We start from the raw sequence: 7411 nt of genomic DNA, 5'->3' as shown, positions 1-7411 counted from the left end.
AGAACTTGAGGTCTTCCTTTTTCAGCTTACTATATTAAAAACTTCTCCTGGGGCTGGCGCCGTGGCTTAACAGACTAATCCTCCGCCTTGCGGCACCGGCACACCGGGTTCTAGTCCCGGTCGGGGTGCCGGATTCTATCCCGGTTGCCCCTCTTCCAGGCCAGCTCTCTGCTATGGCCCGGGAAGGCAGTGGAGGATGGCCCAAGTGCTTGGGCTCTGCACCCTCATGGGAGACCAGGAGTAGCACCTGGCTCCTGGCTTCGGATCACCAAGATGCGCTGGCCGCAGCGGCCATTGGAGGGTGAACCATCGGCAAAAAGGAAGACCTTTCTCTCTGTCTCTCTCTCTCTCTCTCACTATCCACTCTGCCTATCAAAATAAAAAAAAAAATAAAAAAAAATTTAAAAAAAACTTCTCCTGGGTATGGTTCTTCAATTAACCAATGAACACAATTTCTAATCATAATATCTGATTCTGTACAATCTACCCCAAGGAAAGTCCATCAAAAGTTTTGCTGAGGAAGGAAAATACACATCTTATTAACAGATAATCATAGAGCATGACATTGTTTTGACATCACAACCATTTTCAAATCTCCCGAGGATACAGCAACAACATGGAGAAAGTAGAGACTCACTCAACATTGAAAAATAGAGAATAAAGACTTCAGCAATAGTGAAAAGTAACAATGACTTTGTGATGTTCATTGGCATTTTAGTACTAATCTACCCCACAGGTAAAAACTCTATAATAGCTCAAGTGTTGAGATATTTTAAATTATATACATTTATAGTATTTGAAATTTAATTTTTAATACATAATATTTTATTTATATATTCACACATACATAAATTTTCTCCTGATACCCAACTAGTTTAACATCTTCTACAACCATCAACTTCTATTAACATAACAACTCACATTTCATTGTTCAACCAGGATATCCAGAGAGTAGGGAAGAAATAGTTTAAAAGTATAGCATACGGAGGCCGGCGACGCGGCTCACTAAGCTAATCCTCTGCCTGCCATGCCAGCACTCTGGGTTCTAGCCCCGGTTGGGATGCTGTTTCTGTCCCAGTTGCTCTCTTCCAGTCCATCTTTCTACTGTGTTCCAGGAAGGCAGTGGAGGATGGCCCAAGTGCTGCACCCACATGAGAGACCAGGAGGAAGTACCTGGCTTCTGGCTTGGAATCCACTCAGTGAGCCGGCCACACCTGCCATTTGGGAGTGAACCAATGGAAGGAAGACCTCTCTCACTGTTTAACTCTGCCTGTCAAAAAAAAAAAAAAAAGTATAGCATACCATCCAAGATGAATATTTTTCTTGATAGTATAATCTACTTCCTAATTTTCTGCTTGTGAGCTTTTTTAACATTATGCTTTACAAAAATACATATTCACGCTATTGAATTCCAAGTGTATGGAAGTATTCCAATATTTTGTATTTGAGTGATAAAAATACTGTGTTGAAAACAGGTAGAGATTTCTTCCTGTCCATGCTCAAATCACACAAGAGGTATGTAACTCACCTAAAAACAATGCAAAATATAAACAGATTCCTTTCATTTTGCTAAGCAAATCTGGATGTTAGACTAGGAAAAAGCAAAAGACAAGTACTTATTGTTTGAGCAAGACTCACAGTTGTTAACCTTAACTCTGATTAAATACCCTTCTCTAATCCTATCTGACAAGATACCTTACATCAGAAGCAATGGGTTATCATGGCTCAACATACTAATTCCGTAACTTATGAGATAATACATGTGTCAGATCTATAATTTTGTCAGCTCTATAATTTTCTTGGAAATAAGGACTTTTGTGGCTTGATAGTACCACTTAGAATATAATAAAATCTTATCAAGCTAAAGAATAAGCATCACTTCTACCATATACCAGGCATTTTAGGGAATAATCAGAAATTCTAGTACAAGGGACACATTTGTCAATGATATTGATGTTGTGTTACAAGGACTAGATAATATTCATTGGTAAGGATAGAGAAAGACAAACTAGGACTAAAAGGGTGGCCCCATCCATTAGCGGCAGGCATATAATAAAATTCAATGTAAAAATTGCAATTTTCAGAGCATAATGTAAAACCACATTCAATTTGGGGACCTATCCAAAAGACTGTGGTTTAAGTGGAAACTGTATGCTATATAGAGTGCCAATGTAGGGTTTGGGGCAGAAATTCTTGGTATTGAATAAGAATCAATTTTCAACTGACAGTAGTTACTCTGATTAACCAAAACCAGGATCTGAATCCTGGTGAAAGAAGCTGGCATAGATCAGACAGCAGGTTTCAGATTGAGAGCCAGATTCCAGAAAGCTAAATAGAAATGAGGCAACTACTCATGGATACTGACTAAGTTGGCACACAATGAAGCTAGTAAAGAACCTGCAGTATAACAGTCTTCATGTATTAGGGACTAGTGGTGAAATCCTCTCTGCCATCACCTAGGTAAGAGGTGTAAGGGTAGAGGATTTTGTAGTATTTATACATTTTTCTGTTCAGACAGAGTGGCAGTGCCCCAGTGCATACCATTCTAATAAGTACTAGGATCATTTCCTGCTCCTCCTTCTCCCCTCTCTCCTCCCTCCACTCCTATTTCTTTCTCGTTTTCCTCTTCTTTCTCCTTCTCATTCTTTTTCTTCTTCATTTTCTTCCTCCTAATTATCATCATCATCATTATTAATATTTATCAATTTCTTCGTATGTACCAAGTACTATTGTTAACACTTTGCATGCAATAACTCATTTAAATTTTACAACATCCATATACAAGGTGGGTAGCATAAGGTCTACATTTTACAGATGAGGATCCTGAAGAACAGAATGTTAAATAATTTCCCAAAGTTGACAGGATAATAATGATAGGATCACTTGTTGAATTCCAACAGACACCAGAGCCACACTCTAAGCAAATATATTTCAGTAACCACTTATCAGTCAACAAGCCACTAAGCTTGTGCTGGGGTGCACTGTGTAGTGTACTTATGTCTAAAGGAATTAAATTTGGATTTGAAGAAAAGAATTCAACTCTGTCTTGGGAGGGAAGTTATGGGAGGGGCAAGCCATTGTAATCCATAAGCTGTACACTGGAAATTCATATTCATTAAATAAAAGTTAAAAAAAAATCTTATTTTGAACTGTCATTTCCAAAATATTTCTAGTACTCATCTATGCCACATCTACCCTCAGAAAACATCTTTTGCCTATTTGACAGTATTTATACCAAATGACCAGTTCTCATTTGTTTTATTTGCCTTCTAATTAAAACTATAATAAATTATCCATGAAAGAAGATGCCATATCTATAGGTGTTGTGTTTTATATATCTGGCATACAACAAACACCTAACAGAATGTTCTTTACATACTAATTGCAAATTGATAACATGATGATTTTCCAGTGATGAGATATGTTTCCAAGAAGGTGCCATCAAAGATCTTTTGGAGGTAAATTAAACATGGCTCTTTTTTCAGCTATTTCAGATAATTTAGTGGGCTCTCATTTGAAGTGGAAAGGATGATTTCCAAACACTCTTCTAAGAACTTGATTTGATACCTTTTGGAACTGCCTTTCTAAACTTCCATTTCCATTCCATTCAAGGTACTTACAGCAATAAACGAATGTTTCCCTGGCACTTTCTTGGGAGACCTAGATGGAGTTCCTGGCTCCTACCTTCAGGCTGACCTAGCACCAGCTATTGTGGGTATTTGGGGAATGAACTAGCAAATGGTAGATCTTTCTGCCTGTCTGTTTATCTTTTTTGACTCTCTCCTCTCTCTATGTCTTTCTGTCTTTAAAATAAAAACAAAAATAAACAATTATTAAAAAACATGCAACTTACAAAACAAAGAAGCTAATTCTTTGATTTCTTAGTCTAGATGGGAAGCCCAAAAATGTTTATATTAGAATATTCAGTTCTCAGGGAGCTAATATATATAAAAATAAATGCAAATTATTCCCACATATAAAGGATAATAAATGCTAGAAATATTTAAATATATGTAACATATGTGAATGTTTCATATGCCAATTTCATAATTGAAATTCATTTAATATTTTGCATCTGGGATGGTTCTTGAACTGGTATTTAATAGAGATTATAAATTTAGCTTTATATATAAAGCCAAATTATGCAATCTAAGTTTAAATTAATTTTCATTAATAAAAACAATACAGTATATTGACATCATACAACTACACTCAACTGCATTTGATTTAAAACTCATTGTAAATAAGCAGTAATTAATAGTGCAGTATTAATTCTGAATTCCAATAATATAGTAATTTCAGACTTTTCAGACAGCTAATTACTCCAGTTTGAAATACAAAATTACTTTCATTTTTTAAACACTTGTTTAACTTCAAGTATTATACATTTTAAATATCAGTATTTCTCCACTTGTGTACTGACCTTCTGTGGTTATATGGGTCAAAGGCTATGAATTAACATGATTACTTCAGTTATAAGTGCTTGACATCATTCATGGAAAATGATTAAGCAAACAGGACATCTACAACCATGCAATGTCTACCTCTATGTACTTCCAGGTTTTCCAAAGGAGGGAACCATGTATTTATGAACTTATTGCACCTGTCAGTACGTGTCATGTGTATACAATCAATAGAACTCTGGATATAATGTTTTGTGGGAATTGCATGCTTTATAAATAAGCCATTCATTTTACTTTTTCTTTTTTTTTTAAGATTTATTTTACTTATTTGAAAGACAGAGTTACAGAGAGTGGTAGAGACAGAGAAAGAGGTCTTCCCTCCACTTGTTCACTCCCCAGATGGCTGCAATGGCTGGAGCTGTGCCTTTCCGAAGTCAGGAGCCAAGCGCTTCCTCTGGGTCTCCCATGTGGGTGCAGGGGCCCAAGGACATGGGCCATCTTCCATTGCTACCCCAGGCCATAGCAGAGAGATGGATCAGAAGAGGAGCAGCTGGGACTAGAACTGGTGCCCATATGGGATGCCGGCACTTCAGACCAGGGTTTTAACTCACTGCGCCACAGCGCCAGGCCCTCAAACTATTTTTTTAACTTTTTTCTTAGTGTAGGGTTAATCTTATAAAGTTAACTGAAAGTAGAGCTTCCTCAAAAATAAGAATGCAAGTAGGAGAGGATGAAGAAAAAGGGTGGAATGTGAGTGGGAGGGAGTTTAGGGTGGGGAGAATCACTATGTTCCTAAATTTGTATATATGAAATACAATTCTGGAAGGTTCGTGAAGGCGGGTGGAGCATACTGTTACTCTGCTGCTGTTTGGAATCTGCTCCATTCGTCCTTACTGGTCTTGCACAGACCCACCCAAGTGCACCATGCCTGGGAACGAGGCACCCCGAAGCGGGGGACCTGCTGGGGCCGCTGGAGGCCAGCGGGAAAGTCCTATCAGGACTGCGACAAGTTGGCCAAGATTGGCTTCAGCAACATTTCCTCCACCATATCAGTTGCTAATGCTATTAGAAGAAACCTTGGACCAAAAGGAATGGATAAAATGATTCAAGATGGAAAAGGTGATGTGCAATTACAAATGATGGTGCCATCATTCTAAAACAAATGCAGGTATTACATCCAGCAGCCAGAATGCTGGTGGAGCTATCGAAGGCCCAAGATACAGAAGCAGGAGATGGCACCACATCAGTGGTCATCATTGCTGGCTCTTTGTTAGATTTCTGTACCAAACTTCTTCAGAAAGGGATTCATCCAACCATCATTTCTGAGTCATTCCAAAAGGCTTTAGAAAAGGGTCTTGAAATCTTGACTGACATGTCTCGACCTGTGGAACTGAAAGACAGAGAAACTTTGTTAAATAGTGCAACTACTTCACTGAATTCAAAGATCCTGCCTCAGTATTCAAGTCTGCTTTCTCCAATGATTGTAAGTGTGGTGATGAAAGTGAATGACCCAGCTACAGCTACTAGTGTGGATATTAAGATACTTAAGAAGCTTGGTGGGACAACTGATGACTGTGAGTTGGTGGAAGGACTGGTTCTCACCCAGAAAATGGCAAATATTGGCATAACCAGAGTTGAAAAGGCTAAGATTGGGCTTATTCAGTTTTGCTTATCTGCTCCCAAAACAGATATGGATAATCAAATAGTAGTTTCTGACTATGTCCAGATGGACCGAGTGCTATGAGAAGAACGAGCCTATATTTTAAACTTAGTGAAGCAAATAAAGAAACAGGATGTAATGTCCTCATACGGAAGTCCATCCTAAGAGATGCTCTTAGCGATCTTGCATTACATTTCCTGAACAAAATGAAGATTATGGTGAATAAGGATACTGAGAGAGATGACATTGAATTCATCTGTAAGACAACTGGAATCAAGCCTGTTGCTCATATTGACCAGTTCACTGCTGATAGGCTGGGTTCTGCTGAGTTAGCAGAGGAGTTCAACTTAAATGGTTCTGGCACACTGCTCAAGATTACAGGCTGTGCAAGCCCTGGGAAAATAGTGACAATCATTGTCCATGGTTCTAACAAACTGGTGATTAAAGAAGTGGAGAGATCCATTCATGATGCTCTGTGTGTTATTCGTTGTTTAGTGAAAAACAGAGCTCTTATTGCAGGAGGTGGTACTCCAGAAACAGAGTTGGCCTTGTGGTTGATTGAATATTCACGAACATTGAGTGGTATGGAATCCTACTGTGCTAGTGCTTTTGCAGGTGCTATGGAGGTCATTCCATCTACACTGGCTGAAAATGCTGGCCTGAATCCCATTTCCACAGTAACAGAACTAAGAAACCGCATGTCCAGGGTGAGAAAACTACAGGCATTAATGTCCAAAAGAGTGTTATTTCCAACATTTTGAGGAACTAGTGGTCCAGCCTCTATTGGTTGCAGTAAACTGAAACTGTCCAAAGTATTCTGAAAATTGATGACGTGGTAAACACACGATAATCTGGATAATGCTGTCTGACTGTCATCATTATGGTCAGCGTGGAAGATCTCATTTGTGTTCCTTGTTGTTTGGAAGATTTTCCTCTAAAAATTATTGGGCTTGGTCTTCCGGTTGGCATTTGTTTGAAGTTGTATTAAAACAGTTTAATTAAAATATTAAAAAATAATAAACATGTGTAACTTAAATAAAAGGTTTCTAGGTAAAAAGAGAAAAAAAAAACAACAGAAACAGAAAGTTCTTTATGGATTTCTCTTGTCCATCTTCCCTTAAGCAGATCAGAAAGGATCAAACTTCTATAATTGATCTAATATAATACCATACTTCAAAGGGAAATTCCAGGGAAATATCACAGTAGAGACAATAAGAACCTAAACAAGCAAGTCTTGCCAAATTCTTCCTGGCTTATTATCATTAGAGTTTACCCTTTAGTCCTCCAACCATATTTCTGCACAGTTGTTCAAAAAATATTCACAAATTTTCCTTCTCTTTGGCTATTC

At 38.1% G+C, this 7411-nt stretch overlaps 1 pseudogene; it reads left to right on the top strand.

The window, feature by feature from the left end:
* Positions 1-5327: 5327 nt before the first annotated feature.
* Positions 5328-6913, top strand: LOC133764355 (T-complex protein 1 subunit delta-like; annotated as a pseudogene).
* The last annotated feature ends 498 nt before the right edge of the window (positions 6914-7411 follow it).

Source organism: Lepus europaeus, chromosome 7 (genome assembly GCF_033115175.1).
Source record: "Lepus europaeus isolate LE1 chromosome 7, mLepTim1.pri, whole genome shotgun sequence".
NCBI lineage: Eukaryota > Metazoa > Chordata > Mammalia > Lagomorpha > Leporidae > Lepus > Lepus europaeus.
The sequence above is the reverse complement of the archived record's forward strand: the minus strand, read 5'-3'. Positions and strand labels throughout refer to the sequence as shown.